Source organism: Epinephelus moara, chromosome 8 (assembly GCF_006386435.1).
Source record: "Epinephelus moara isolate mb chromosome 8, YSFRI_EMoa_1.0, whole genome shotgun sequence".
In the NCBI taxonomy this organism is placed as follows: domain Eukaryota; kingdom Metazoa; phylum Chordata; class Actinopteri; order Perciformes; family Serranidae; genus Epinephelus; species Epinephelus moara.
This window is the reverse complement of record NC_065513.1, coordinates 21,971,723-21,982,335: the sequence shown is the minus strand read 5'-3', so window position 1 is coordinate 21,982,335 and position 10,613 is coordinate 21,971,723. Positions and strand designations below refer to the sequence as shown.

General features: G+C 41.6%; 1 long non-coding RNA gene across 1 annotated transcript in view; it reads left to right on the top strand.

The window, feature by feature from the left end:
• The first annotated feature begins 508 nt into the window (after positions 1-508).
• Positions 509-10,613, top strand: part of LOC126393797 (uncharacterized) — a 69,550-nt gene continuing 59,445 nt past the window's right edge. Inside the window, exons 1-2 of the long non-coding RNA XR_007570304.1 lie at positions 509-636; positions 5,064-5,136. This is a non-coding gene — a long non-coding RNA (uncharacterized LOC126393797). The remainder of the gene's footprint in view (positions 637-5,063; positions 5,137-10,613) is intronic.

Here is a 10,613-nt window from a genome sequence, read left to right as displayed (position 1 = left end):
ATGAACTTACATTGTTGGCAAACAGCTGTATCTATTAAGAGATAAGATTATTTTCATAACTGTTAAAGTGGTCTGTGAGTAATAGGTTATTTCATGCACAAAATGTCCCAACTGACCCCGCTCTCCCCTCATTAAGTGGTGTCTGTTGTGCAGATATATACTATACAATATTATAGGCCTACTATACTATGCTATATACCTAACTGTCTCTTTTGGTTTCACTATGTCTTAGGTGTGCCTTGTTAGTACATTTTCCAAACATCCTCCTCTTTATAAAATATGCAGTGTGCATGCTGTATTGCAGGATAGATGTTTTTGCCAGTAGAGAAGACTTTTTATGTCACGATCTCTCTCCTCCTCTGGGTATAATATTGACAATTAGCCAGATTAGAGGACTGGGGATGTAATTTGGGCCAAACGCACGTATTGGCTGTTTGTGCGCGCGCCGGTGTGAGGTGAGAAGGCCCCACACTGGTGATTAATTACAGCCAGGCCGCGTGACAAAGGTGGGAGCTCTCCCGGTGCTGTCTGCTGCCGACACGGAGGGAAACCCAGCCTGGCTAATTGACCCGGCTTCTGTAAGGCCATCCATCAACCGTGGCCCGAGTGGCCCCGTAAGAAACACATTATTCAGAGGTAAGTTAGTTAACCAACTAGCGCTCCACCATTCATTAATGGTATTAGCTGCTCTCCTGTCTGTCTCTGCGAGCCTGCGCGTCCTCAAAGCTGCGCTTCAGTAAACGAAATTAGCAGGCAGCAAATCCAAAAGCAGGCTTGTGGAAAGTTTTATTTTGTGTTTCGTGCTCGTTTTGATTGATGTTTTCATAACTTGTGACCCTTTTGGCGTGAAGTGCAGCTAAGGCAGCTGCAGGCCCAGAGCGAACAGCAAACGCCATTTTGAGTCTCATGGTAGGCTATTTTGAAACATCAACTAGTATATGTGGGATTAAAATGATCTTTCTCCACACCATTTATTAAACAAGTGCCAGGAGCAGTATTATTGTTTTTAAATAGAAGTCCTGGATGCAGTAATTTAAGTCTAAAATTAACTTTATGACAAATTTCCATCTGCTTATACAAAAACAAGATTGTATGACTCGGCAATTATTTAATTAGATTTTTGTAGAATGGTCTAGACAGCAGGGGAGTCCTTATTTCCTGAAAGTGGAGACATTTGATGTCTCTAAATGGACATCCACTCCAGATAGAAACCAAAATACATGACCCTTGTCATAGGTGATGATGTGCTGTTGATCTGTTACTCAAAGCCCCATCAAAAACATCCTTGTAATCATAGGCGTATATTTCATGGGGGACAAAGGGGACACATCCCTTCTTAATATTCAGAACATTTGCATTTGTGCTCCACAGTAAAAACATGAAAGTAGCTGAATACTTTTGACAAAAATAGACATTTACACCATGAATTGATGCAGAAAACGCACAAACTGGTGCATTAAAATTCATCAGAATCCAAGAAATTAAGTGTTTGATGCACAAAATTTCCAAACAGAGGAGCCCCAAACCTCCTGTTTCATATGTGTTCCCTCAAACAAATCCTTCGCCCTCTCTTGCAGTGAAAGCCCTCCATCTTACCTAAGTGGCAAATAACCAGTCTTTCCGATGGACTGCTATTAATGCTGTTGAAGTAGGCTAACCCTAAAAATCTCCGAAACCATTACCACACATCAACCGGTGCCGTAGCTGTCAGTCTTGTCTGTTATTGGATTTCTCTTCCCTCTCCTTTGCAAACCTATAGACTGAACAGGAGAGACAGGTACAGCAGTGTCCAGATCAGCTGTCAGAGCACTGTCTGGGTGGTGCGGTTATAGCTAAGTGAAAGGTGGAGGAGGCCTGAGGTCTCTGCTCTACACACTTGGTCAAGGCCCACATGTGCTTTCATTTGACTTCCTCACGAAATATCCCTCCAGATACCTCACAGGAGAAGAGGAGAAGACATATGGAGACACACATTAGAGGACGTTTTGGTGCAAGCGGGGAGAAATGATTTCTCATCCCCAGAAGGTGACTTATCATACTGGAGTCTCTCCACAAATATCCGTCCTCCTCCCTCCCTGCGAGTGCTGCGGAGGCAGAGAGTAATTGCAGCTGGGTCATATCTAGTTGTCACAGTTGACCCTTTGCCAATGAAGTTATAGCTCTGCGTGTGTGCGTGTGTGTGTGTGTGTGTGTGTGTGTCTGCAGATGCGTTGCAGCTTTTTATCGCTGCTCTAAACAGATGTGAGTTGTCTTCAAACCAAAATTTATCTTCAGACTTTTAATGGCAACTTTTTTGTAATTTTCAAATTTCAGTGGGTGCATCAGTGCTGCTCATGATCATTCATGCAAACTGTGGCTCCTGTGTGTCTGAGGCAGCCCCATAGCGCCACCTACTTGTAAAAGAGCAAATCTTTCCTCTCCCCTGAGCTCCAGTGTTCTTCACTAGAATAATTTTGACTATAAGAGACAGCAAACATACAGCATCTCTTTTAGTTACAATATTTTTCTCAGCATGATTTGTTGCAGGCAACATCAATTGGGTTTGTATGTCAAATTCTGTCACATGCCAGCGGTGGCAACACTGTGACAACAACCACAAACAACCGTTTTATATGTCTCACCGTCCTCTGTATACCAGCATCCATAAATATGCAGGAGGATATCTAATCAAATAAATCCATTCATTAGGAGAGCTGCTGGTATTTCTGCTTTTGCATTAATTACATAGTCATTACCATATCAATTAGAAAAATCAGAGATCATGTAATTAAGGTTTAACCAAAAGCACCTGCTGCCTCTGAGCTCTGTTGTGGTCTGTGTCTATGTGTGTGTGTGTGTGTGTGTGTGTGTGTGTGTGTGTGTGCGTGCGTGCGTCAGTCCTAATCTAATCTCTGGCCTTTGACAGGACTCCCCTTCATCAATCCTGAGCTGTCGGAATTTAGCTTCTTTTTTTGTGTGTTTTGTTTTGTTTTTGTTTATAAGGGTGGGTAGCGGCAGTGGTGGAGGGGGCGTCATGCAAAGTGTTGTCATGGCGATCAAATTGATTGGCAGAGACGCCTGATTAGAAAGGAAGAATAGGAGACAGGTGGAAGGAGGCGGGCTGTACATCTAAGGGAACAGATTGGGACAAAGTGAGGAGTCGCTGGGTGTCAGGAGGGGAGTCACTGTCTGTTTTGACTCTGGTTATACCTTGTAATTACTCTAACGGTCCACAGAGGGTATTCCAGTATTCTGAGGTTTCAGAGGTTGAAACAGTAAAGCCAGATGTTCTCGTATTTTACTTTGATGTAATTAAACTGAATCAAATATTTCAGAAATTTGCTCCAGTGACAGATTAACAAGTTTCCGAGGCTCTGACCGCAGAGGGACGATGTGCGAATGGAGGTGTTTTGCAATGTTGGTTCGCCACCTGTGAGGAAAAGATGAGTGGAGCTGAGAGGAGGATGGAATAATTCTTTTAATGAAGGGGTCAGAGGAAGCCATGTGTAAGGAATCATGGGAAGAAAAATACACAGAGGAAAAGGGACGGAGCAGGAGAGGAGATGAGGAATGAGAGGAGGGAGGAGCGAGGGGAAGGGAATGGGACTCAGGGGGACTGACACCAGCCTCCGGCCTCCTCCTCCCCTGCACTTCCTGTTCCATTTCCTTTCTTCTCTTAATTCTCCCTCTTTGCCTTTTTAACTCTTACCTGTTTTCACCATTGAGGTCAGCTCCACACCAACATGCACACAGGCCTGGTCAGATAAGTTCAAAAGGCTAAGAGAAAAAACAACAGTTCAGGAAATCTAATACAATATACTTATGAAACAATATAGGTCACAATTTTGCACATTTTAGCCCCAAAGCTATTTATCTTATTTGTAGCTTATGAATAAGACTTAGCATTACAGCTGATTCCTGAAGCATTTAATTTTTTGTTTTTCTAGGAAGGGCTGGGTGATATGGAAAAAATCTGATTATATTTTACAATATTTTTGATCAAATACCTCTACTGATATTGCAACAGTTTGAACAGTTGAAGGGTGGGCTATTGATGCTTTCACAAAATATTTACACAGTGAAATCATTGATAAATAATCATCAGTAATGTGGATATAATGACTAAGTGCGTAAAGATAAATAATAGAACAGCTATAACAGTCTGGTAGGTTCAGAAAAAATACATTATTTTACTGTAATGAAGCCTTTAAATCCAGGAAAAGACAGTTTCCAAAATTTAAGACAATATCCAGTCTCATGTCATGATATTCATATAATATAAATATATTGTCTCTCTCTGTTTCCAGGGGAGCCATTGCTTTTCAAGGGATATCAAAAATTTATAACACTGTTTTGCACAAATTTGAGGAACCGTCATATTGCATTTCACTGAAATCATACTCTCATGATTTCATGTGACAAATAAATTGATTGTTTGAATGATTGAAAATATGTCCCTGGTTAGTATTTATGTGAAGTCCAACATCGCACACTGTCATAAAGTCTGATTTTTTAAACACAAGAAATGCAAGTTATCTATCTCAGTAGTTCTCAAACTTTTAACCCCTTTGAAACTGATGTTTCAGATGTTTTGCATCTGTCACTAAATTTGCGGCAAACCCAATTTTTTGTCACATTAAGATGGCATTGTATTTGCATTGAACTGCGTCTTTGTGATAAATTGCACGTACAATTTAGAGATATAATTATGCTGGGAATTATGCATGACTAATATTTTTTAAATGATCATAAAAAAAACCCAACTCACGTAGCCCCTGCAGTACTCCAAAGTACCCCTAGGGGTAAGCGTATCCCCATTTGAGGAGCACTTACAGTATCTGAACTTGGGGACAAATGTGCAAGTTGATTTTGACAAGCAGCCAGTCTAAAACTTGGTGTGCTTCATTTAAATTAACGTAATTACATTTTTTAGTGAACGGATTAAAACATCCACCATATGGTTCATTCATGAAAACAAAACCTGTCCTATTGTTTGGGTTTTAAAAAGCATTGAATGTGTTAGATTGACGGTGATTGAACACCAGCCCTCAGCACACATAAAACTGTCCATCTGATGTCTGCAGTGATCCTGTGCCCTGATCAGACAACCTTCGTGTCCACATCGTCTCTCACTGTGTGTGTCAGCTCAGGATTAAGGTAATAAATCTTTTCCCCCCTCCTGTCCCCTTTTAACCTTTCTCATAACATTCCTTTATCCTCACATCCCATACCTAATTGTAGTTTAGTGCTGTGAAAACAGACCAGTCACCAGGATAAAATGTTGGCATTGTATGTTTCTGCAAATTCTACATTTGTAGGTTTCATACATATTATGCAGATCAGAGTACATGTATGTGAGCTGAGCTTCTCATCAGGGTGAGGAGGGGCTGGTGGATGCTATGACACTTAGGTGAGATGGCTGCAAAGTAGAAGATGGCGACAGACAACTGTTCAAGACCATTAAAAGTGTATGTTTTTAAATGATAGTTCAGGACATTTGTTGCGACAAATCCGGGTATTTTAGGCCATTTTTCTGACCTTAACCACAGCCTTGTCACAACATAAAGATGAAAATTAAAACAACTAAATGTAAAGTTTTAACATATGTACCAAGTTTGCAGAAAAATGCCATGCCAACATTTTTTTCTGGGGACTGGGTTGGTGAGAAATACTGGTTCTCTACATTATTGACTCTAAATGATAACATCTCAGATTTTTTGGTATTAATGAGCTGAAAGAAAGAGATTCATAAATAACATGTCACCAAAAATAGTACCTTTCGTACCATAAAAACATGAAACCATAACATTATACACTTCTTTTTTTTTTTTTTTTTTACCTTTTTGTTAATCAGCCCTATTTTAACACCAGGGCTCCTGAGGCAAAGTCTGAGAGCAGTCAAGGGTTTTTCTGACGGCATATAGTAGGTAAACAACTGCTAATAAGAAATGACAAAAGATGATATATAGAGACAGTTGTGTAGTAATAAATAATTCAATTTATTAATCCCCTTTGTAGAATTCCTGCCCATCAGTCAGCACCCAAGAGTTATCACTAGCTTTGCTGTATGTAGAAGTGACACACACTATGTCACCACTAGATGGCAGAAGTAAACTGGATATAAAGTCTGTCCCTCAGCTGTTGCAGCTCCATGTTTTGAGTAGCACGCTCAGCTTCCTCTTCATCTTTATCCTCTGAATGTTCATTCATTGGTCAGGCACTACAGTATGTGGAAAAATGCTCCACTTAATATTTTGGGCATCACACTCTGAGTCACTCAGAGCTATTTTTTCCTCTTTGTGTTGTTCTCCAGAGATCTTTCAACACTGACAGTAGTTTGTTGGACACTTTGATTGATGAAATAGTGCCAGTGTTCCTCCATCGATACAAATAGTGTTTTCAGTAACACTTTGCCTGCACGACTGAACCTGCAGCTGCTGTACTTCACACTTCACAGATGGCAGCTTCTGTTATTTGTGGTCAGAGACTCACCTTAATGATTTACAAAGATGAGGCATTTCAATTGAGGAGCTATTTTTGTGACTCTAATGAAGAAATGCTGCAGACTCATCACATCTCTTCCTCACAGTGAAAGAGGCAGTTACGTAATTGTTACAATCATTAGGCGAGCCTCCTTTAAACAGCCAGTTGAGAACAAAGTGTTGCTTTGCTTACACACGGCTGTGCTGTGCTTTGACAGATCCGCTGTACACAACAGCAGCGATTGTCAGTCTGCCTAAGGCCATTGCCATTCCCAGCTGGTGTGACGGTGAAATTCACTGCTGACTCTGCGGCTTTGAGACTACTCTGAACTGCTGTTCACACCAGCGAGCTGGTGATGGTGCAGCGTCAGTAACACTCTTGGCATATTTACACTGAGCTTTGGTCTACATACTTTACACATACACATACATACATACATATACATACCCTAGAATACAGAGCCAAATCAGATGAGCCCTTTAGATGAGGTGGCAGGCTGCCTGAGCCGCGGCACAGTGTGGACATGAAGCCTGCCCTTGGTTTGTTACCTGCCATATGGCTTTCCCAATCAGTGCTCTCTCTGCTGGTGCGGCGCCAACAGAGAGGGGGAGAGCGACGCAGAGAGACAGGGAGAGAAATCTTTCTGAAGGAGCATTTCAGGTCTCTGAGCTAACCTGCTCTATCCTCCCTTCACGCTCTACTAGCCAAGTGTTAGTAGGGGAAAGATGACCACAAAAAATCCACCAGACATTACACTTACTGAGGATGTACAAAATACCAAGAGCTACCCTAAATACAGTATAATTAATGCAGCAAATATTAGTTTAGTGAACTTTATTACATTGGAAATAAGCTAGTCTCTGTTGGAGAGGTGTTGATTTTAACTTTTTGTTCATTTATGAGTATGTAGTTTGTGGTGTTGTATTGGATTACATCATGCTCTTAATAGATATTAGTTAAAATTCTCACCTCCTGTAAAGATGTGGACCTGTTTAGCAAGCTAAGTCTGTCTTGATCCAGGTTGGACCCCTTTTGCCTTCAGAACTGCGTTAATTCTCTGTGGTATAGATTCAACAAGGTGCTGGAAACATTCCTCAGAGATTTTGGTCCATATTGACATGATTGCATCACGCAGTTGCTGCAGACTTGTGGGCTGCACATCCATGATGTGAATCTCCCATTCCACCACATCCCAAAGGTGCTCTATTGGATTGAGATCTGGTGACTGTGGAGGCCATTGGAGTACAGTGAACTCATTGTCATGTTCAAGAAACCAGTTTGAGATGATTTGAGCTTTGTGACATGGTGCGTTATCCTGCTGGAAGTAGCCATCAGAAGATGGGTACACTGTGGTCATAAAGGGATGGACACGGTCAGCAACAATACTCAGGTAGGCTGTGGTGTTTAAACCATGCTCAGTTGGTGCTAAGGGGCCCAAATTGTGCCAAGTAAATATCCCCCACACCATTACACCACCACCACCAGCCTGAACGCTTGATACAAGGCAGGATGGATCCATGCTTTCATGTTGTTTGAGCCAAATTTTGACCCTGACCCAGAAATCCAGACTCATCAAACCAGGCAATGTTTTTCCAATCTTCAATTGTCCAATTTTGGTGAGCCTGTGTGAATTGTAGCCTCAGTTTCCTGTTGTTAGCTGCCTGTTGTTTTTTGCAGAGATGGTCTTCTGCATACCTTGGTTGTAATGAGTGGTTATTTGAGTTGCTGTTGCCTTTCTATCATCTTGACCCAGTCTGGCCATTCTCCTCTGACCTCTGGCATCAACAAGGCATTATTGTCGAGAGAACTGCTGCTCACTGGATATTTCTCTTTTCCAGACCATCCTCTGTAAACCCTAGAGATGGTTGTGTGTGAAAATCCCAGTAGATCAGCAGTTTGTGAAATACTCAGACCAGCCCATCTGGCACCAACAACCATGCCACGTTCAAAGTCACTAAAATCACCTGTCTTCACTTCAGCAGGTCGTCTTGAACATGTCTGCATGCCCAAGTACGTGCCTTTTTTTGGTCATGTTGTGTGCCTTTGAGACCATTTTGTGTCTCTTTGTGGTTGTTTTAAATCGCTGTGGTCTTTTTGTGTCTCTTTTAAGTGGTCCTGAAACATTAGGCCCCTGGGCCTGTGCTTGGGAGGCCCATTTAGTAATCCATCCATGGTCCTATGGGTTTAAACATAGCTACCTAGCCTGACCAAGGGAGTACACTGCATATTCTCTTCTACAAATTCATCCCTCAGTTAGTTGTTGATGAATTGTTTAGTCAATAAAATGTCAGAAAAAAAATCTGTACATCTGACAAGATGGAATTAGCAAATGTTTGTCATTGTTGCTTGATAAATAGCTTCCATAATTGCTTATCAAAACTGTAGTTTTTGTCCATTGACTGTCCATTCTGTACATAGTGTCGGCAATAATTAAATACAAATTTTAGTGTTCATGTTCACGTGGGATTAGTTTCCTCCTGTCTATTTAGACACGTGATTATATCTGAAGGGTGCGCTCTCTTATCAGAGCAGCACTGAGCTGTGCAGTCCTGTGGTGTTGCTCTGAGTTGGCTATGTGCTGCAGTGCAGTGTTGAGCTCTGCTGTGCATGTACACTCACTCACAGTACTGCAAGATGAGCCTACGGGGGGCACTATGATCCACGGTGTAATCATTATTATGGATTAGTCCTCATGCTACCACACTTGTTGTGTTTGTCCCGTTAGTCCTGTAAATTTTGCCCTGTAAGATATCACTGATGTTGGTTGTTGTAACTGGTGAATTTCTCTATTATGTTGGTTGATTCAAGGCTCCTAAATTAACACATTTCAACAGCAGGTTGCTACCAGGACCCTTCATGTTTGACTGTAAAGTCGTGCAGTGAATGTTCCTGTCCCTCCGTTGCAGTACTCCCTATTGATCAATAGAGAGTGCTGTCTGACCTCTGTTTTTCCTCTACTCCATGTTTATTGCCTTTCCAATTGATCTTCTGTGACGACCAACCATAATCTGTTTCACGTGGTTAAAAGGGCAGTATTATGATCCTTTGATCCACTTAAAAATCACAAAACGGTCCTCAGTGTTCATCCATACTGTAGAAGCACAAATACAGCAAGGGTTTTTGTTCATCCCATCATCTCATTTTGGCTGATAGTGACTAACACTGCTGCTAAAATAACTCTATAAGCCACAGTTGATGGTGCAGAGGATGGCCTGCAGAATACTGTATCTCACTGTAGGCTGTGGACCTCTGCCAGCAAACACACCAGAGACTCTCTAAAATACTGAGGTGGATTCAACATGAGCAGCATAGTAAAAACCAGCAGCATCTGCTGTATCTGTTCACAAGCTACTGTTGCAGCTGATGTGTTAATATGACTGATGCAAAGCAATAAGATGCATTATTAGCTTTCCTGTCATTATGACTAACTGATTTAATGAAATGTTTGAGAAGTATTCTCCAGACCTGTGTGTCCATGTGACCTGTCCCCGATGATGAGGATGACTAAATTAGAGCAGGAAATGAGAATACTGTCCCAGGAGTTTCACCTGTGGTGTGGGTGTAAATTAGTGTAAAGCTGACATTTACTTTCAAGAATGACTGGCCAGAAAGTCCAGTCCAAGGACAGTGTACTTCTCACTTGTTAACACACACACACTTGACCTGCCGAATGTGGTATTTCTAGAGATGGAAACTTATTATCTGCTTCCAGCAAAGCGTTACTGTTTCAGTTTCAAGCTCGAGCATGTCAGTAAATGTCACAGCAAAATTTCTGGTGTTGCATGGTGTTAGTTTGGGCATCTTTGAGTTGGTTGATGTCAAAGAGGGGTGGGTGAGGTTTCTACACTGAAGCAGTTGATTGGACTCTACACTTGTTAAGGGTTAATTGAACTTGCGGTCCTTTCAGTTGACTCCAGATTGTTGTAGATACAACAGGCCCTTTTCACAGCAGAGTTGGAAAAGCACAGACATAACATTAAAGATGGGTCCGTTCGATACCGGCTCTGACTTTGTAAGGTAGTCCTTTATTTACTTTTTAAAATTTTCATTATTGCCCATGTGATAATATTGAATGGTGAATAAAATGCCCCAGGGATGACGTTTTTCTGTAGGTCGACACGAAAGTTAGCTCACACTGGTTCCGGCGTCAA